The 21,013-nt window shown below is 47.5% G+C and overlaps 1 protein-coding gene and 1 non-coding gene across 2 annotated transcripts in view; both read left to right on the top strand.

Annotated features, from left to right (window-relative positions):
• Window positions 1–21,013, top strand: part of LOC127919542 (B-cell lymphoma/leukemia 11A-like) — a 55,670-nt gene that overhangs the window by 18,755 nt on the left and 15,902 nt on the right. The gene's annotated exons all lie outside the window — the stretch shown is intronic.
• Window positions 7,420–7,477, top strand: LOC118379928 (U7 small nuclear RNA). Its single transcript, XR_004824751.1, has one exon. It is a non-coding gene; the product is annotated as a U7 small nuclear RNA (small nuclear RNA).

Here is a 21,013-nt window from a genome sequence, read left to right as displayed (position 1 = left end):
TTCAACCATATTAATGACCTAGGGCTCGTATTTCTGTGTGTTATTATGTTATAACTAAGTCTATGATTTGATAGAGCAGTCTGACTGAGCGGTGGTAGGCAGAAGCAGGCTCGTAAGCATTCATTCAAACAGCACTTTCGTGCCTTTTGCCAGCAGCTCTTCGTGGTGCGACAAGCATTGCGCTGTTTATGACTTCAAGCCTATCAACTCCCGAGATTGGGCTGGTGTAACCTTTGTGAAATGGCTAACTAGTTAGCGGGGTGCGCGCTAATAGCGTTTCAAACGTCACTCGCTCTGAGACTTGAAGTAGTTGTTCCCCTTGCTCTGCATGGGTAACGCTGCTTCGTTGGTGGCTGTTGTTGTTGTGTTCCTGGATCGACCCCAGGGAGGAGCAAGGAGAGGGACGGAAGCTATACTGTTACACTGGCAATACTAAAGTGCCTATAAGAACATCCAATAGTCAAAGGTTAATGAAATACAAATGGTATAGAGAGAAATAGTCCTATAATTCCTATAATAACTACAACCTAAAACTTCTTACCTGGGAATATTGAAGACTAATGTTAAAAGGAACCACCAGGTTTCATATTTTCTCATGTTCTGAGCAAGGAACTTAAACGTTAGCTTTCTTACATGGCACATATTGCACTTTTACTTTCTTCTCCAACACTTTGTTTTTACATTATTTAAACCAAATTGAACATGTTTCATTATTTATTTGAGGCTAAATTGATTTTATTGATGTATTATATTAAGTTAAAATAAGTGTTCATTCAGTATTGTTGTAATTGTCATTATTACAAATACATTTTAAAAATCGTCCGATTAATCGTATCGTCCTTTTTTGGTCCTCCAATAATCGGTATGGTATCAGCGTTGAAAAATCATAATCGGTCGACCTCTAATTAGAACCACGAAGCTGTGGTGGAGTTGATATGTTTTTGCTTTTGGTTGATTCATTAAAAACAGCTATCATGATGTATGTGCAGTTTGGTGTGAGGATTTTAAGTGAATGAGCACACACACACACACACACACACACACACACACACACACACACACACACACACACACACACACACACACACACACACACACACACACACACACACACACACACACACACACACACACACACACTACACAGCCTCTTATTTCCAACCTCCATCCACTCTTTACGTCCATCCTGAATCTCACTGATGATATGCCGGTCTCCTCTCCTCCGTCCCTCATTTGAATTTGAAGCGTTCCTCTTCTTTAATCTTCAAAGCCCTGATTGCTTTATCTGAATATATGAATATTCATGGAGTGGGCAGCCAGACTCTCAGTTCATTACCTTGCTGTAAATTCTAATGAGCGTTAGGCCTCCTCACGGTAATTGCCAATTGTTTTGCATTTTTGATTAGGCCATTATTGCCGTGCATTCTGAACATGTCTGCCCTGCCTGGCTGCCAGGACACAGCAGGAGATGAGAGAGGTGGAAGGATGGAGAGAAAGCTGTAGCGAGAGAGAGAGAGAGAGAGAGAGAGAGAGAGAGAGAGAGAAAGAAAGAGAGAGAGAGAGAGAGAGAGAGAGAGAGAGAGAGAGAGAGAGAGAGAGAGAGAGAGAGAGAGAGAGAGAGAGAGAGAGAGAGGAGCTATGGTAGTAAAAAGAGGGGGAATTGAAGGAGAGGTGGGGATGGAGGGATGTATGGAGGAATGAAGAGAGAGAGATGGTTGAAGGGAACAATGCAGGAGAGTCTTACAAATGTCTTACACATCAGCATTCATACTTGTGTCATCCTGAGTGTGTGTGTGTGTGTCAGTCTGACTGTGTCATCCTGAGTGTGTGTGTGTGTGTGTCAGTCTGACTGTGTCATCCTGAATGTGTGTGTGTGTCAGTCTGACTGTGTCATCCTGAGTGTGTGTGTGTGTGTCAGTCTGACTGTGTCATCCTGAGTGTGTGTGTGTGTGTCAGTCTGACTGTGTCATCCTGAGTGTGTGTGTGTGTGTCAGTCTGACTGTGTCATCCTGAGTGTGTGTGTGTGTGTCAGTCTGACTGTGTCATCCTGAGTGTATGTGTGTGTGTGTGTGTGTGTGTGTGTGTGTGTGTGTGTGTGTGTGTGTGTGTGTGTGTGTGTGTGTGTGTGTGTGTGTGTGTGTGTGTGTGTGTGTCAGTCTGACTGTGTGATCCTGAGTGTGTGTGTGTGTGTCAGTCTGACTGTGTCATCCTGAGTGTGTGTGTCAGTCTGACTGTGTCATCCTGAGTGTGTGTGTGTCAGTCTGACTGTGTCATCCTGAATGTGTGTGTGTGTCAGTCTGACTGTGTCATCCTGAGTGTGTGTGTGTGTGTCAGTCTGACTGTGTCATCCTGAGTGTGTGTGTGTGTGTCAGTCTGACTGTGTCATCCTGAGTGTGTGTGTGTGTGTGTGTGTGTCAGCCTGACTGTGTCATCCTGAGTGTGTGTGTGTCAGCCTGACTGTGTCATCCTGAGTGTGTGTGTGTGTGTGTGTGTGTGTGTGTGTGTGTGTGTGTGTGTGTGTGTGTGTGTGTGTGTGTGTGTGTGTGTGTGTGTGTGTGTGTGTGTGTGTGTGTGTGTGTGTCAGCCTGACTGTGTCATCCTGAGTGTGTGTGTGTGTGTGTGTGTGTGTGTGTGTGTGTGTGTGTGTGTGTGTGTGTGTGTGTGTGTGTGTGTGTGTGTGTGTGTCAGCCTGACTGTGTCATCCTGAGTGTGTGTGTGTGTGTGTGTGTGTGTGTGTGTGTGTGTGTGTGTGTGTGTGTGTGTGTCAGCCTGACTGACTGGGTCATCCTGAGAGAGAGTGTGTGTGTGTGTGTGTGTGTGTGTGTGTGTGTGTGTGTGTGTGTGTGTGTGTGTGTGTGTCTCAGCCTGACTGTCATCCTGAGTGTGTGTGTGACAGCCTGACTGTGTCATCCTGAGTGTGTGTGTGTCAGTCTGACTGGGTCATCCTTAGTGTGTGTGTGTTTGTCAGCCTGTCTGTGTCATCCTGAGTGTGTGTGTGTGTCCGCCTGACTGTGTCATCCTGAGTGTGTTTGTCAGCCTGTCTGTGTCATCCTGAGTGTGTGTGTGTGTCAGCCTGACTGTGTCATCCTGAGTGTGTGTGTCAGCCTGACTGTGTCATCCTGAGTGTGTCTGTGCGTGTGCGTGCGTGTGTGCGTGTGTGTGTGTCAGCCTGACTGTGTCATCCTGAGAGTGTGTGTCAGGCTGTCTGTGTCATCCTGAGTGTGTGTGTCAGCCTGACTGTGTCATCCTGAGTGTGTGTGCTAGTCTGACTGTGTGAGTATCCTGAATGAGTGTGTGTACTCGTCTGACTGTGTGAGTGTCCTGAATGAGTGTGTGTGCTCGTCTGACTGTGTGAGTATCCTGAATGAGTGTGTGTGCTCGTCTGACTGTGTGAGTATCCTGAATGAGTGTGTGTGCTCGTCTGACTGTGTGAGTATCCTGAATGAGTGTGTGTGCTCGTCTGACTGTGTGAGTGTCCTGAATGAGTGTGTGTGTGCTCGTCTGACTGTGTGAGTATCCTGAATGAGTGTGTGTGCTCGTCTGACTGTGTGAGTGTCCTGAATGAGTGTGTGTGCTCGTCTGACTGTGTGAGTATCCTGAATGAGTGTGTGTGCTCGTCTGACTGTGTGAGTGTCCTGAATGAGTGTGTGTGCTCGTCTGACTGTGTGAGTATCCTGAATGAGTGTGTGTGCTCGTCTGACTGTGTGAGTATCCTGAATGAGTGTGTGTGTGCTCGTCTGACTGTGTGAGTGTCCTGAATGAGTGTGTGTGTGCTCGTCTGACTGAGTGAGTATCCTGAATGAGTGTGTGTGCTCGTCTGACTGTGTGAGTGTCCTGAATGAGTGTGTGTGCTCGTCTGACTGTGTGAGTATCCTGAATGAGTGTGTGTGCTCGTCTGACTGTGTGAGTGTCCTGAATGAGTGTGTGTGCTCGTCTGACTGTGTGAGTGTCCTGAATGAGTGTGTGCTCGTCTGACCTAAATATGTGTGCATGTATTTTGCATGCAGTGTCATGCTCCCAGTAGTCCGTCCCAATGCAGCGTGATGATGCTGCTGGTCTATGAATCATTGATGTCTCCTAGATGAATGATATTGGCATGCTAAGACTTGAACTAATGGATAATTCAGACATGATAACATCTAATGGATAATTCAGACTTGATAACATCTAATGGATAATTCAGACTTGATAACATCTAATGGATAATTCAGACTTGATAACATCTAATGGATAATTCAGACTTGATAACATCTAATGGATAATTTAGACTTGATAACATCTAATGGATAATTTAGACTTGATAACATTTAATGGATAATTTAGACTTGATAACATTTAATGGATAATTTAGCACTCTAAAATGAACAGGCCAGACCTTCGACGGGAGACTGGAGGGGCTGTGGACACTTGTGGCTGTGTGTGTGTCCACGTTAGTTAACTGCTAATGAGTGTGTGTGTGTTGTCAGTAGCTCCCTGATCTCTCAGGTGGTGTGTGTGTGTGTGTGTGTGTGTGTGTGTGTGTGTGTGTGTGTGTGTGTGTGTGTGTGTGTGTGTGTGTGTGTGTGTGTGTGTGTGTGTGTGTGTGTGTGTGTGTGTGTGTGTGTGTGTGTGTGTGTGTGTGTGTGTGTGTGTGTGTGTACTGTTATGCTGAGTCTCTCACCTGGAGTGAGTTCTAGGTGTCAAGAGTTGATTAGCCGGCTCTCATTGCAATCGTTAGCCAGGAGAAACTTGTCTCTCTCTCTCTCTGTCTTCCTCTATTTCTCTCTCTCTCTCTCTCTCTCTCTCTCTCTCTCTCTCTCTCTCTCTCTCTCTCTCTCTCTCTCTGTCTTCCTCAGAGCACATTTAGGGAGGAGAGTAGTAGAGACCTGGAGACCACATTACATTGACTGATTCCCTCTCAGTATAACTGAATGAGACTTCTCCTATAGACTACCTCCCAGCTGTGTCGATATCTTACTCTACACAGCCTCCATAGACTTCACTGTGTTTACATAGTTCTACAGCCCTGATGTCCCTTCCTGGTACTCCTCTTTCTACCACCTATCAAGCCGCCAACAGTATTAATTGTCCTAGTACAGCCTTACCCGTGGTAAGAGAGACGGAGGAGTGGCTCCAAGGCATTTAAAGTGACTGGTCAAGCCCTCCTCAAGCCCCCTGGCATGAGGTGTGTGTGTGGGGGGTAGGAGCACGGGGGGCTAGTCTCCTAGGCCCGTGGGGGTTGGTGTGTTTCTGACGGGAGCACAAAGGGGAAATTGTCCGGCTGGAGCATAGAGGCTGCCTGAGAGGCCGAGGCAGAGAGAGCAGGAGCAGAGGTAAAGAGAGAGAGAGAGAGAGGTAAAGAGAGAGAGAGAGAGAGAGAGCAGGAGGAGAGGTAAAGAGAGAGAGAGAGAGGTAAAGAGAGAGAGAGGTAAAGAGAGAGAGCAGGAGGAGAGGTAAAGAGAGCGAGAGAGAGGTAAAGAGAGAGAGAGAGGTAAAGAGAGAGAGATAGCAGGAGGAGAGGTAAAGAGAGAGAGAGAGAGAGAGAGAGAGAGAGGTAAAGAGAGAGCAGGAGGAGAGGTAAAGAGAGAGAGAGAGGTAAAGAGAGAGAGAGAGAGAGAGAGAGAGAGCAGGAGGAGAGGTAAAGAGAGAGAGAGAGAGAGAGAGGTAAAGAGAAGAGAGAGAGATAGCAGGAGGAGAGGTAAAGAGAGAGAGAGAGAGAGAGAGAGGTAAAAGAGAGAGAGCAGGAGGAGAGGTAAAGAGAGAGAGAGAGAGGTAAAGAGAGAGAGAGAGAGAGAGAGAGAGAGAGCAGGAGGAGAGGTAAAGAGAGAGAGAGAGAGCAGGAGGAGAGGTAGAGAGAGAGAGAGAGCAGGAGGAGAGGTAAAGAGAGAGAGAGAGTACTATATGGAGACAGAGACCAGAAGCTATAGAGACAGCAGGAGGAGAGGTAAAGAGAGAGAGAGTACTATATGGAGACAGAGACCAGAAGAGGTAGAGACAGCAGCAGGGCTGGTGGTGGCTGAGAGAGAGAGGCCTGGCCTGGCAGACAGGATGATAGATGGCTTTGTTAAAGGGTCCCAGGGTGTCCCCTGAACTTGAAGCACTTTGTTTATCTTGAATAGAGTGGGAGGAGGGGAGGGGGAGAAGAGAAGAGGAAGGGGGGAGAGGGGAGAAGGAGAGAGAAAGGAGCAGGAGTTATCTACGTCTAGGGAAGAGAAAAAGGGAGAGAGGAGGGGAGAGGCCTGTATCTGGGCAGGCGTGGTGGGTTGGAGAGGTTGGGTGTGTGTGTGGGGGGGGGGTCGTGAGTAGGGACGGCTGCTGGAGGGGGGAATGAAGGAGGGATGGCTCGGCCCTCAGAGTGGCTGTCCATTAACAGATGAACTTGGCAGTGGTCCAGGCCTGGAAGGTCTAGGGAGACACACACGCACACATCTCCCTTATACCTGTTGAGTCTAGATCGAATGCTACCAGGATATTTTTTGTCCGGAGGCGAAAAAAGACAAGGCTCTGGTTTATCTATGTCAGAACCAGTTCAGACTGGTTAGTTAGCCAGTGCCTGTGTGCGTGTTTGTGTGTGTCTGTCTGTGTGTGTGTGTATGTGTGTGTGTGTATGTGTGTGTATGTGTGTGTGTGTGTGTGTTACTCTGTTCCGTGTGTGATGTAGTGTTATGCTGAAGGTGTTGGTGGTGAGAATTGAAGGGCTTAGAGGAGTCACCCTTCTGCACTTGCTTCACAGGTGTCCCTGTTGTCTCCCTGTTGCCTTCCTGTTGTCTTCCTGTTGTCTTCCTGTTGTCTTACTGTTGTCTTCCTGTACTCAGGTCTGGTGTATGTAGCTGATGAGAAATGGTCACAGACAGCTGAAGGTCAGGCAGATATCCAGTAGCCTAATCCCAGATCTGTTTTTACTGTCTTGCTATGGTCATTAATGGCATGACAGTGACTATATGAGAAGGCAAAACAGCACAAACAGATCTGGGATCAGGCTAGAAATTCAGTCCAAACCCACATAAAGAAGACTATAGTTTACTATAGAATACACCAGTACTTACTATAGAATTCTGTATTAAAATGTAGTATACTGTAGGATACTATACTAGACACTGTAGTATCCCTTGATCATGTGTAGTACGTACTATATAATTGTGTAGTATACTGTAGAATACTATAGTAAAATCCACCAAACAAATGTCAGAAAAAGCACTACACTCTGCAAAAACTCATTTTTTTTTTACTGTAGTAAAAACTACTGTATTTAAATTGCATATACCCTGCCCATTCCCCTCCCCCATATCCACATTTGTGCCACACATGAGAAACCTACATGCCAAGTGTAGACCATATATTGTTTTCCTTACAGGTTATGAAAAAGAGCAGAAGTTCTGAACTCTCTGTTTGGGAACTAGTCCTACCTACCTACCTACCTACCTACCTACCTAGAGGTTATGGTAAATCAGCTCTTTGAGTATTTCTCCAGTAGGTTTCCTGAAGGCGAAGGACCCCCACTTCTATGTCAAAGATATTAAACACTTTAGTAAATGCTGCAGTAATGTCCCCAAAAACACTACAGTAAATACTACAGTATACTACAGGCCGCAAAACACTACAGTAAATACTATAGTATATACTACTCTTTTTTTTACTACAGTATTTATACTATAGTAAACTGTAAATACTTCAGTATACTACAGTAAATCCTACCATATTCACTGTAGTGTTTTTGCAGAATTCAGGAAAGTATGCAAAAACAGTTTACTACAGTATAAATACAGTATAAAGAGTAGTGAACACTATAGTATTTCTTTATGTGGGAACACATCACATCGTACATGCTAAGTAGTTAGAATATCGCCTTAACATTTCACCAAGAAAACCCCATTCTAACCCTTATGGACAAACCACCCCACCAACTAATCAATGGACTATTTCATTGTCTTAAGGCATTTTTTTGAATGAAATATTCATTGAGATATTCATGTCTGATCTATGAAAAGATGTGTTTCTTTCCCATCGTGGCCATTCTCTATGGGATCCTTCGGGGAGATGGTGGGTGTTGTTGAAACACCTTGGTCCAAGTAGCTTTCATTGATCAATTCTTTTAGCATATTTATGAAGAAATTACTTCCTCATTCCTCATGTGCCAGAGGGAAACTGTGGATATACAGTACCAGTCAAAAGTGTGGACACACCTACTCATTCAGGGGTTTTTCTTTATTTTTTTACTATTTTCTACATTGTAGAATAATAGTGAAGACATTAAAACTATGAAATAACACAAATGGAATTGTGTAGTAACCAAAAAAGTGTTAAACAAATCAAAATATATTTATATTTGAGATTCTTCAAAGTAGCCACGCTTTGCCTTGATGACAGCTTTGCACACTCTTGGCGTTCTCTCAACCAGCTTCACCTGGAATGCGTTTTCCAACAGTCTTGAAGCAGTTCCCACATATGCTGAGAACTTGTTGGCTGCTTTTCCTTCACTCTGCAGTCCAACTCATCCCAAACCATCTCAATTGGGTTGAGGTCGGGTGATTGTGGAGGCCAGGTCATCTGATACAGCACTCCATCACTGTCATTGGTCAAATAGCCCTTACACAGCCTGGAGGGGTGTTTTGGGTTATTGTCCGGTTGAAAAACAAATTATAGTCCCACTAAGCGCAAACAAGATGGGATGGCGTATCGCTGCAGAATGCTGTGGTAGCCATGCTGGTTAAGTGTATCTTGAATTCTTAATAAATCACCGACAGTGTCACCAGTAAAGCACCCCCACACCATCACACCTCCTCCTCCATGCTTCACGGTGGGAACCACACATGTGGAGATCATCCGTTCACCTACTCTGCGTCTCACAAAGACAAAGAGGTTGGAACCAAAAACCTCAAATTTGGTCTCATCAGACCGAAGGACAGATTTTCACCGGTCTAATGTCCATTGCTCGTGTTTCTTAACCCAAGCAAATCTCTCATCCTCTGCAGCAGAGGTAACTATGGGTCTTCCTTTCCTTTGGTGGTCCTCATGAGAGCCAGTTTCATCATAGCTCTTGATGCACTTGAAGACACTTTCAATGTTCTTGAAACTTTCTGGATTGACGGACTGTCATTTCTCTTTTCTTATTTGAGCTGGTCTTGCCATAATATGGACTTGGTATTTTACCGAATCTTTTGTTAACCACCCCTACCTTGTCACAATTGATTGGCTCAAATGCATTAAGATCGATTAAGCATTAAGAAGTTGCACAAATTAACAAGACACACCTTTGAATTGAAATGCATTCCAGGTGACTACCTCATGAAGCTGGTTGAAAGAATGCCAAGAGTGTGCAAAGCCGTCATCAAGGCAAAGAGTGGCTGGCTACTTTGAAGAATCTCAAATATAAATATATTTTCATTTGTTTAACACTTTTTTGGTTACTACATGATACAAATCTCTGACCATTACTCTCTTTGTATATGGGCAGGTTCTTCTTGTCTTTCGCCTCTTCTTTAAACATGAGCTCTCGTTCTCTCTTTCTTTCCTTCTCTCTTTCTCTCAAACATACTTCTTTATTTTCTTGAGCGGCACATGCATCGGTTGTTAGTTTGGCGTGAAGATATAGGATGAATGTCTCTTCTCTCACTGTGTGTGATGACGGCTGCTCTTAGCGACCCCCCCGCCACACAAACACACAAACACACTCACACACACATTTGCATATGTATATGTGCAGATTGTATGAGAAGAGACTTTCACATTTGGGGATAGTAATGGTGAGTGGGTGAGGGGTGTTTTAGGGGGGGTGATGGACCCAGACAAAGCCGGCCACCACTCCCAGATGGCTGTCTGCTCTCTCCGGCCATGTGTCTGGTGAGGAGGGAGAGGGAGAGGAATGGAGGGTGGGATAGAGGGAGAGAGAGGGAAAGTGAGAGAGAAAGAGAGAGAGAGAGAGAGAGCGAGACAGAGACATAGCATGGAGAGGTAGGGAGAAGAGGGAGGGATACACTCTTAGATAAAAAGGGTTCCCAAAAGGTTTCTTTGGCTGTCCCCATAGGAGAACCCTACCTGGAACCAAATGGGGTTCTTCAAAGGGTTCTCCTATGGGGACAGCCAAAGAAACCTTTTAGGTTCAAGATAGCAGCTTTTCTCTAAGTGTGTAGAAAGACCAGAGAGAGAGAGGGTGAGAGAAGGAGTGAGAGTTCGTAGGGTTCATGGACCCATTCGCGTGACATCCGACTGAGAAAGGCAGAAGACTCTGTGGAACTGCCGTGTTCCCACATCCTTGTACTGGATACATTATAATACATTATGCATGAGGGAGGGAGGGAGGGAGGGAGGGAGGGAGGGGGGGGAGGGAGGGAGGGGGGAGGGGGAGGGAGGGAGGGAGGGGGAGGGAGGGAGGGAGGGGGTGGGAGGGAGGGAGGGGGAGGGGGGAGGGAGGGAGGGGGAGGGAGGGAGGGAGGGGGGTGGGAGGGAGGGAGGGAGGGGGGAGGGAGGGAGGGGGAGAGAGAGAGAGGGAGGGAGAGAGAGAGAGAGAGAGGGAGGGAGAGAGAGAGAGAGAGAGGGAGGGAGGGAGGGAGGGAGAGAGGGAGGGAGGGAGGGAGGGAGGGAGAGAGGGAGAGAGAGAGAGAGAGAGGAGGGAGGGAGGGAGGGAGGGAGGGAGGGAGGGAGGGAGGGAGGGAGGGAGGGAGGGAGGGAGGGAGGGAGGGAGAGAGAGGGAGAGGGAGGGAGGAGGGAGAGAGAGGGAGAGAGAGGGAGAGAGGGAGAGGAGAGAGGGAGGGAGGGAGGGGGAGGGAGAGGGAGAGGAGAGGGAGGGAGGGGGGAGGGAGGGAGGGAGGGAGGGAGGGAGGGAGGGAGGGGAGGGAGGGAGGGAGGGAGGGGAGGGAGGGAGGGAGGGGGAGGGAGAGAGAGAGAGAGAGAGAGAGAGAGAGAGAGAGAGAGGAGAGGGAGGGAGGGAGGGAGGGAGGGAGGGAGGGAGGGAGGGAGGGAGGGAGGGAGGGAGGGAGGGAGATGAGGTCTGGATGTTTTCAGACGTGGTATTGTTGTTTATCTCAGGGCTAAGATGTCCCCATGGTAACCTACTTGTTAATGGGGTCACAGTAGCAACCAGGCCGTGATGTGATTGTGATGTCAGGATTATGTTATGACTGTTATGGCTGGACTTCACTGGAGTTTGACCGAGTTAAATGTGGTTTGATTTAGTGTGATTTCTGGGAAAATGGACTATGAGAACTTTATTACAATGTAACTTGCTTAATATGTACCTCAAACTGATAAAAAATGAAAGTAAAGTGAGAAAAAAATGCCAACCCCAAATCACCCCTGCACTTTCCCTTCTAAATCATCTTAAAAGGCTTGTGTCTCAGAACAGTTTAAGCTGCCATGCAGACTTTTCATATCTGGTAAACAGGTTTTAGAACTGATCTGAGAACAATTGAAGCAGCCTTTCGGACCTGTCAGAGGTGCTATGGTCTGGACAGACTCCCACGTTTCCTTGACCTTGATGTGTGTTTAACTTGTAGCCCAGATGTCATCATAGACACCATCGCAGACAGGAAGCCTCTGAAGTTTGGCTCAGAGTCCAAGGTGACCACTGTACTCTCTCTCTATAGCGGTTTTGGCTATTTTCCCCCTCTCCTTCCTGTTGACCAGCCAGGCAGCATTGTGTTATCAGCCAAGGGGATCCGTCAGCCAAACACCTTTACTACAACTCTTATCCTATAGTGCCAGAGAAATGGTTTTATGCTTTGAAACATATACTTTTCTATGAGAAACTGTCTGGTCTGTGCCGCTGTGCTGTGCTGGGCCACATTGTTCATGCTGTACATGCCCCGTCCTTCCCCAGACGTTCACACTAGTGCCATGTGCGACGTTGGAGGGACAGACTGCTGGTTGGTAATAAGGCCAGTGATTTGTCTCTCATCATCTGGTGCCACTCTGGATCCAACCTCGGAGTCCAAGGAGGGCGACTCTCTCGAATTTAGAAGGTTCATTTGCTTTAGCGTGTCTCTCCTTCCAATTTCTCTCTCTCTCCCTCTCTCTCGATCTCTCTCTCTCTCTCTCTCTCTCTCTCTCTCCCTCTCATTCTCGACTCCTGTTCCAACAAGTAGTGTAGGAGCTTAAGTCAACACATCTGACTCCTTGGAAACTGAAACCAAGGTAAAATAAACTGGGAGGCAAGCACAACCCTCTCTCTCTCTCTCTCTCTCTCTCTCTCTCTCTCTCTCTCTCTCTCTCTCTCTCTCTCTCTCTCTCTCTCTCTCTCTCTCTCTTTACCAGTACACTATTCTTTACATAGCTTTAATAATATTTAGATAGAAAAATCTTTCAGTCAGTCTCTTCAGTTAGTCCGGTGAGAACTCAGCATCTTTAGTGTAGAGGACGATGTTAAGGCGAGAGCTGTGTGAGAGAGATACCAGACCCCCTCTCCCCTCATCAGTGCAGCTCCAGCCAAGGTCTCACTGTGTGGTAGGATGTATGTGTTCCCTGCAAACATTTTGGAAGTGAAAATCTCTCCCAGACCACTGATGGACGGTGCCCCCCCTCTCTGCCCCTCCCCTCCCCCACCCCACCGACCGACTGGACTGACTGGCCTTCCCCCGGCCAACCCCCCTCCGTCTCCCCTCTCTATCCCTCACCACGTATCCTCCTCCCCCTATACTCCGTCGTCCCTGTCTGGATCCTGTCATGTCATTATCTGAGGGTCGGCGCAGAGGGGCCTCTCTTCCTCTCTTTATCTGTCTCACACACACACACACACACACACACACACACACACACACACACACACACACACACACACACACACACACACACACACACACACACACACACACACACACACACACATGCCAAATGCAGGCACACACATTTGTGTATAGCAAGTTTGCTGGAATTTTGTTCAGTTTTAAAAGGATTACATTGTTGGTGTTCATACTACCTAACCCCCCCCCCATATCTCCCCGCTTAATTTAAAGCCAAAGTGCCCACAGCTGTTGTTGGGTAGCGGTCCCGCCGGTGGCTTAAAAGAAAGTGCGGGTCAGTCAGGGTATTAGCATAGGCTAATCACTAGAGGATGAACAGACCAGGGGGAGAGGTGGGGATGCTGTCTGGTTCTCTGGTGGCTCTGACCACCACCACCATTAGGGCTCTACTACTGGCCAGTCGCACACAGGGGCAGCCAGTTTCCTATGCACTAAAACGCCACCTACTTTGCTTACACAAAATGGATGCCCGGTCGTGGCTTCGCCTATGGGCTGCCTGAGAAGCTGTGGGCAGCTATTATTAGCGTATTCTCCCTTTAGTTATCTGAGAGTGGTGCTTTTAGCCCCCATTTGAGTGGCTAACACTTGGGTTTCTGGAGCAGATGAAGTGAAATTTTAGCAGCTTTTCGGGCCCTAACCGTAAAACCACACAAAGGAAGCAGCTGGCGCTAATGTAATCTAGCACCCCTCAAGGATGGGCTCTCTGGTTGTCTGTTGTGTCTGTCTGTCTGTCTGTCTGTCTGTCTGTCTGTCTGTCTGTGTTTCTGTCCAACAACACTCTTTTGTTTTTCATTTTTTCTCCCTCTGCCCTCTCTCAAAAATAGTATATACTATCCCCTGTTTCCCACTACCTCCCTTCATATTTTATCTCCTTGACTCTTGCCATACAACAATCATTATAAATTCTATAGGCTTGACTTTTTTTCTTGACTTTTCTTCATTATATCTGTTCATCCTCTTCCACTCTCTCTTTCTGTAAAGGTGTCCATCAGAAATGATTACGCCCGTCGCCCTATTTCTGAACAAGTCGCTGAGCAAGTTTCTCATCTCTCATTTCCCCCCAGTATTTCTCCTGAGCATCATATCAGGCTTAGAGACCAGTATATACATCTTGACCCAGCATAAACCCGAGCCCAGTTACAGTTCACCTTCTGAGTATGTTTAGTTCATCTTCCCAGAATGCAGCACAACGCGACGAGGCAGTCGAGGTCGTTGACCTGGGGAACTGGCGTCTCTGAGAAGCCGTCAATTCCCCCCTCGTCGCCGTGGGAACATGAGTGGCCGCCGTTAACGGGGGGTGCATGGGGGATCAGTGTAGCCCCATAGCGTGACAGAGCTGTAGCCATTAGGGGTGACACCAGAGGGGTGTCGGAGTGTGTGTGTCAAAGTGTGTGTGACTTGACTTGTGTGGCATGACTGCTGGTAGTTTCCCCTAGTGTGACGCAGGCCCTCTGAAACCGGGGACACGCTTAGAAAAAAAGAGTTCCCAAAAGGGTTCAGCTGTCCCCATAGGATAAGCCTTTTTGGTTCCAGGTGGAACCCATTTTGGTTCCAGGTAGAACTTTCAGTTTCCATGTAGAACCCTCTGGGGAAAGGGTTCTACCTGGAACCAAAAAGGGTTCTTCAAAGGGTCCTCTTATGGGGACCGCCGGATAACCCTTTTAGAGTCTGGACAGCACCTGTTTCAGAGTGGACTGTTGATTTGCACTGGCGCTGGTTGTCTGTAGATGTACACGTTAGGCTTCACTGTACATGTGTATCATTTTTCTACTGCCAATGACAATTGATACATCTCATGTGGTACCACACTGCTTCAATGTTCCATTGTGAGGCCCCACTCTCCACTGTTTAAACATGGCGCTCTCTCACTCTCTCTGTCAATTCAGTTTTTATTGTCTGCTGGAGAACAGCTAGGGCACAAACATCTCCCACATAAATCTTCCCCCGAGCTGTTCTTCTCTGTTCCAGACAACGTTGACAGTCAGCCGTACCCTCTTTTACCCCTGCACATCCCAGTTTCCTCACGCTGTGGGCATTGGCAAAAGGGGAGAGAAAATTCAAGCCGATACTCGCTCTGCTCACTCGCTGAAAATGTATCCACAACTCAGAAGTCATTGGACATCTTTTAAAATGATGTTTTGATCCAACTCTGGCCCCGCGGCGGGGCCACGTATGTGTGCCGTCTTGCCCAGTGCCTGTGTGGAATGTCTCTCAGTGAGTTTGTGGGTCCTGTGTGTGTGCATGTGTACGTGTGTGCGTGTGTGTGTGCGTGTGCATGTGTGCGTGTGTCAGTGCACTCCTGTCTGTGTGTGTGTTAAAGAGTATGGCTGGACTGTGCTGTGTGGGTATCCTGCTCGTTGCAGCTGTCTGTGTATAAATCCAGTTGTCACTAAAGGAACATAGCTTCTCTTCTAGAACTCCTGCTCTCCCTCCCTCTCTCACCTCCTGCCTTCAAAACCCTCCCTCCCCTCACCTCACCGAACGGGGGGGAATGTATAAACAGAAAATGTGTGAGATGGCATGTAACGAAAAAGATAAGGAATTCTTTGTCTGTTCTGGATTTAACTGTTGACTGTTGAATGCTTGAGTCAGAGTCACTGGGCAGCCGCTCTCTCAATTCAATTCAATTTAAGGGCTTTATTGGCATGGGAAACATATGTTAACATAAAAATGTACAATAAACATTACACTCACAAAAGTTCCAAAAGAATAAAGACATTTCAAATGTCATATTATGTGCAAATAGTTAAAGTACACAAGGGAAAATAAATGAACATACATATGGGTTGTATTTACAATGGTGTTTGTGCTTCTCTGGTTGCCCTTTTCTTGTGGCAACAGGTCACAAATCTTGCTACTGTGATATTTCACAGTTTATCAATATTGTGTCCCCCTTTCCTACCCCTCGGCCCTCTCTCTCGGCCCTCTCTCTCGGCCCTCTCTTTCGGACCTCTCTCTCACCCCTCTCTCTCGGCCCTCTCTCTCGACCCCTCCTCTTGTCCCCTCTGCCCTCCCTTAGTTCTGGGCTGCAATACTGCTATACACTTCTCTGCCTTGTGGTTATCTATTGGGCCTTGGGACAGATTGTTGGCACGGGTTCACAGGTAACATTCCAGCACGGTTTGAGATCTTAGGCCCGAGCCTTGTTAAAATCACCATTTATAGGCTCCAGCTGGCTCCAGAGGGAACCAACTTCCAGGCTGGTGGGGCTACCTATTTCATTCTTATGAACTCACTGGTTGTTAGTGTTATAGTATGGCTATGCATGAGGACTGAGGAGAAGAAACTCTCTGGGAATAGCCTGGCTAGATTCCACGTAGCTCGGTAGCATCGCATTCAATGTACTGTAATTTAGCTGAAACAGGCTGTAACCCGAGGTGACTACCAACATGTTTAGTGAATTTGGGCTTTCAAAATGTAGTGCTGCCTGTGACTCTTAGCCAAATGACAAAATAACGTCTATCAAATACATCTGCTTATACAAAGCAGACCCACTTCAGGCCAGGCTGTGGTAGAAATGAGAGAGGTGGTGACGGTGGGCCATTTCAACTCCAAGGGTCCTAGCGCCCCTCCCTTTCTCCGCCCTGGCTCTGCCCAGGGCCTGTATTCAACAAAGCGTCTCTGAATAAGAGTTCTGATCTAGGATCAGGTTTGACTTTTCCGTCATGATGAATAAGAGGAGCGGACCTGATCCCAGATCAGGCGCTTGGTGAGTTTGAGCCCTGCTCTGCTCTAGTCTACACAGTACTGTGGCATGGCATAGATTAGAGTCTTAGAGACCACATGTGTCTAATTAAGAGAGAGACTGCATGGAATCTGGTACGGCAAGGCCCTGAGATGAAGAGTAGTGGGGAGCGTGGGCTGCCTTCGCCAAGCGTATGGCCCATCCATCTTACAGACTGTTATTGAGGGTCAACGTTACATGTGTGGTGTTTACTGCTTCTCATGCACCCCTCCTTTCCACCCCTCCTTTTCCTCCCTCTTTTCCCGCACTCCTCTTCACAGTAAGTGGGCTTTCAAATGGTGTGAGATAGAGAGCGCGGAGAAGGACACGTGTGGTTCCAACGGTGAACTTGTCTTAAAAACGGTTTGTAGGTCAGTGTCGAGCGTGCACGACCACTTCCCGAAAGTGCGCTGTGTGTCTCTTCCTGCTATTGTCAATGACTCGGAGGGGGGGTTGGGAGGGGGGCTAGGGTGAGGGGGGAGTGGTGGCTTGTTGAACAGGAGGCGGTTTTGCAATATTAATACCGTTTGGAACTTGTTTCCGGGTTCTTGCGCCATTTCCCTCAAGTCCTTTATGAATTAGTTAGGAATAAACAGCAGTAGGGGTGTTGGACGGGACTGGGACATTGTGTGGGCTCAGCATGCTGGTCTTGCTATCTCTACATACATACTGCTTGAGATTGGACGTTGTCCTCGTGTGCGGTGTTACTCTGGAATAGACTTCTGGTGTGACATGTGATTCAAGGCAGTTTGATTTAAACCCGATCAGAGGAAAGAAATCCAACTCTTTACTACGTCCAATGAAATACTTACTATGTTGCTGCATTATAGACGAACACTCACCTCTCTCGTCTCTGCTTTACGTCACTAAGAGTTGTGATCCTGGTTGAGTTTGACCTTGGACTAACCTTAACCGCAGAGAAGCAGCAGAGTCCATCGATTGACGACGATTGACCTTGAACTATTTAACCAGCTGACCACACTGTGACCACTGTGTAACCGCAGTCGAGAACACAGCAGATGGGTAGCGTGTTTAAGGACGCTGCGGACTCCTCCGACACACTGGTCTCGTTGTCTTCTGTCCCATTTTTTTTCATTCTACCCCATTCCCCCACAATGCCTTGGGGCGTCATATGCTAGTACAGGCTCCTCTGATTGGCCGCGGCTCACATGACCTTTCCAAGCCACTGGTTGTCTCGCGCCTCGACGTGCCCAGAGAGAGCGAGAGAAACATACAGTAACAAGGTGTCTGAAGCAACCTTTGTTTGGTCATGAGTAAATGTTGGGCCAGTGTAGAAAAGACAATGAGTTTTCCCACTCTCTCTCTCTCCCTACCTGCCTTCCTCCCCCTCCCTCTGTTCCTCCCCCTTTCTCTCTCCCTCCGTCCCCCTCTCTCTCTCTCTCCCCCTCCCTGCCTTCCTCCCCCTCCCTCACCCCTCTCTCTCTACCTCCCTGCCCCCCCTCTCTCTCCCCTCCCGCCCGCCCTCTCTCTCGCTACCTCCCTGCCATCCTCCCCCTCCCTCCCCCTCTCTCTCTCTCTCTCTCTCTCTCTCTCTCTCTCTCTCTCTCTCTCTCTCTCTCTCTCTCTCTCTCTCTCTCTCTCTCTCTCTCTCTCTCTCAATCTCTCTCTCTCTCTCTCTCTCTCTCTCTCTCTACCTCCCTGCCTTCCCCCCCTCCTTCTCATCCTCCCCCCTCTCCCTCCCCGAGCCAGTCCCTTCGGTTAGGCCTGTATGAGCTTATGTCTTCTTGGAATATGATTTCCAGTGAGTTAGACCAGAGGGCATGGAGAGGGGGAGGAAAATACAAACCACCTGTATAGTTCTCTCCTCCTCCCTAACCCTGATGGAAGGAGAGTAGGTGGAGAGTAGGTGGCTGGGAGGGCAGGGTGGGGTGAGGTCAAGGGTAGAGGCTCCAGGGGGAAAACAGAGCAAGAGGAGATGGAGAGAGACGGCGAGAGGGAGGGAGACCGACCCTTCTCAGTGCTGTTATCATAAATATAAGAAAATACTGGTAAAGAAAGGAGGGAGGAGGAACAGGGGAGTATGCTGGCATGAGGGAGAGAAGATAGAGAGAGAAAGTATGAGTGAAGGGGTACAGAGTGAGAGAGAGAGGGAGAGAGAGTGTGAGAGAGAGAGAGAGAGAGAGAGAGAGAGAGAGAGAGAGAGAGTTCCTAACCTCCTGCCAAATGTATGACCATATTAGAGACACGCACAAAGAATTCGAAAACAAATGCAATTTTGATAAACTCCCATTTCTACTGTCTGAAATACCACAGTGTGCATCACAGCAGCAAGATTTGTGACCTGTTGCCACAAGAAAAGGGCAACAAGTGAAGAACAAACACCATTGTAAATACAACCGATATTTATGTTTATTTATTTTCCCTTTTGTACTTTAACTATTTGCACGTCATTACGAAACTGCATTTCGACAATAATATGAAATGTCTCTATTTCTTTGAAACTTTTAATGTTTACTGTTCATTTTTGATTGTTTATGTCACTTTAGTTTATGATCTTTAACACTTGCTTTGTCAATGTTAACCTATGTTTCCCATGCCAATAAAGCCCTTTGAATTGAATTGAGTGAGACACCGGAACGAGACAGACAGAAGTGTTTGCTCACCCTGGAGGGATTCTCTCAGTGGAGGGAGTGTGTGTGAGTGTGTGTGTGTTGTGTATCCTCCCAGCCTTCCAGCTTCTCGTAGCCTCGCCAGTCTGCAGGTCCCTGCCTGTAGATGCCCCCTAGCCCCCACTACCCACTACCCCCTCTTCTTCTCTCCTTCTCTCAACACTGTCTGGGCCCTCCAGTGAAAAGTTGCAACAGTGATTGCTGACCTACTGCATGGCTCAAAGGGGCCCCCCTCCCTTAGAAAGAAATACACAACTAAATGGAGGGGAAACATCTATTTACAGCTATTCCCTCACTGATATCAGCAAAGCTGTGTGCGTTTCCAATGAGCAATCGACACGTCCACTCTAGTCTCTAACGTCTAGTCTTTCAGCCCATGTTCATCTCTGCTCTCTCGCCCAGCCGAGGTCGCCTGGGATGTCGTCCAAAAATAACCCGACTTGATTAAGTCTTCTCGTCTACAGTACCTGTAGAATAATGTATTGAAACAGGCACACGGCAGTCTGGGGTTTCCCTGATATCTCCTTTCATTTCTGTTGTCCATCCACTCTGCTTGACTTTAAGGACACAACTGTTAACAATGACAATGTGAAGGATATTATCATTGTCCATAATAGGCCATGTCTAATGCAAGTGTTTATGTAATTGGCTCGTTAACTGTACTGGTTTAAACCTCATGACCCAGAGGTCTATATACTGTACCATAATGTCTTATGACCGCACACACACACACACACACACACACACACACACACACACACACACACACACACACACACACACACACACACACACACACACACACACACACACACACACACACACACACACACACACACAGCCCTCAGTAATCAGCAGATAGCATATAATGATCTACAGGGGAGAACAAACAGACCAGACCCATTACAGGGGCAGTCGGACTGAGAGATGCCCGAGCGCGGAGCCCTCTGACTGGGCTATAGGGAGAGACAGGAGGTCATGTAGATGGATGGATGCCCTTTCTGTTCAGCTCAAACAGAGTTCAACCGACTGGAGATGGAGAGGTCCATTGGTCGGGAAAGGAAACGGACATCGGACAGACACATTACACACACACACACAGATAAAACACACACACTCATATATGAATGGAATTCACACACACTGAGACTCTTAGAAGAACACACAATCAGACAGACACACTTTTTGTCTCTCCCTCTCGGCTCTGTCTATTGTGCAGTGTGTGCCTACAGTTAATTTGTCCTCTGTAACCATCTGTCTCTAATGGTTCTAGTGGGTCAGAGAAACACAGTCCCAGTCCTGGCTGCTCCTATCATCTGTCTCTAATGGTTCTGTACTGGAATGTCTGCTAAATGACTTAAATGTTCTAGTGGGTCAGAGAAACACTGTCCCGGGCCTGGCTGCTCCTATCATCTGTCTCTAATGGTTCTAGTGGGTCAGAGAAACACCGTCCCGGTTCTAGCTGCTCCTATCATCTGTCTCTAATGGTTCTAGTGGGTCAGAGAAACACCGTCCCGGTTCTAGCTGCTCCTATCATCTGTCTCTAATGGTTCTAGTGGGTCAGAGAAACACAGTCCAGGTTCTGGCTGCTCCTATCATCTGTCTCTAATGGTTCTAGTGGGTCAGAGAAACACTGTCCTGGTTCTGGCTGCTCCTATCATCTGTCTCTAATGGTTCTAGTGGGTCAGAGAAACACAGTCCCGGGCCTGGCTGCTCCTATCATCTGTCTCTAATGGTTCTAGTGGGTCAGAGAAACACCGTCCCGGTTCTAGCTGCTCCTATCATCTGTCTCTAATGGTTCTAGTGGGTCAGAGAAACACAGTCCAGGTTCTGGCTGCTCCTATCATCTGTCTCTAATGGTTCTAGTGGGTCAGAGAAACACCGTCCCGGTTCTAGCTGCTCCTATCATCTGTCTCTAATGGTTCTAGTGGGTCAGAGAAACACAG

The sequence above is a fragment of the Oncorhynchus keta genome, unplaced genomic scaffold (genome assembly GCF_023373465.1).
Source record: "Oncorhynchus keta strain PuntledgeMale-10-30-2019 unplaced genomic scaffold, Oket_V2 Un_contig_1690_pilon_pilon, whole genome shotgun sequence".
Classification (NCBI taxonomy): domain Eukaryota; kingdom Metazoa; phylum Chordata; class Actinopteri; order Salmoniformes; family Salmonidae; genus Oncorhynchus; species Oncorhynchus keta.
The sequence above is the reverse complement of the archived record's forward strand: the minus strand, read 5'-3'. Positions and strand labels throughout refer to the sequence as shown.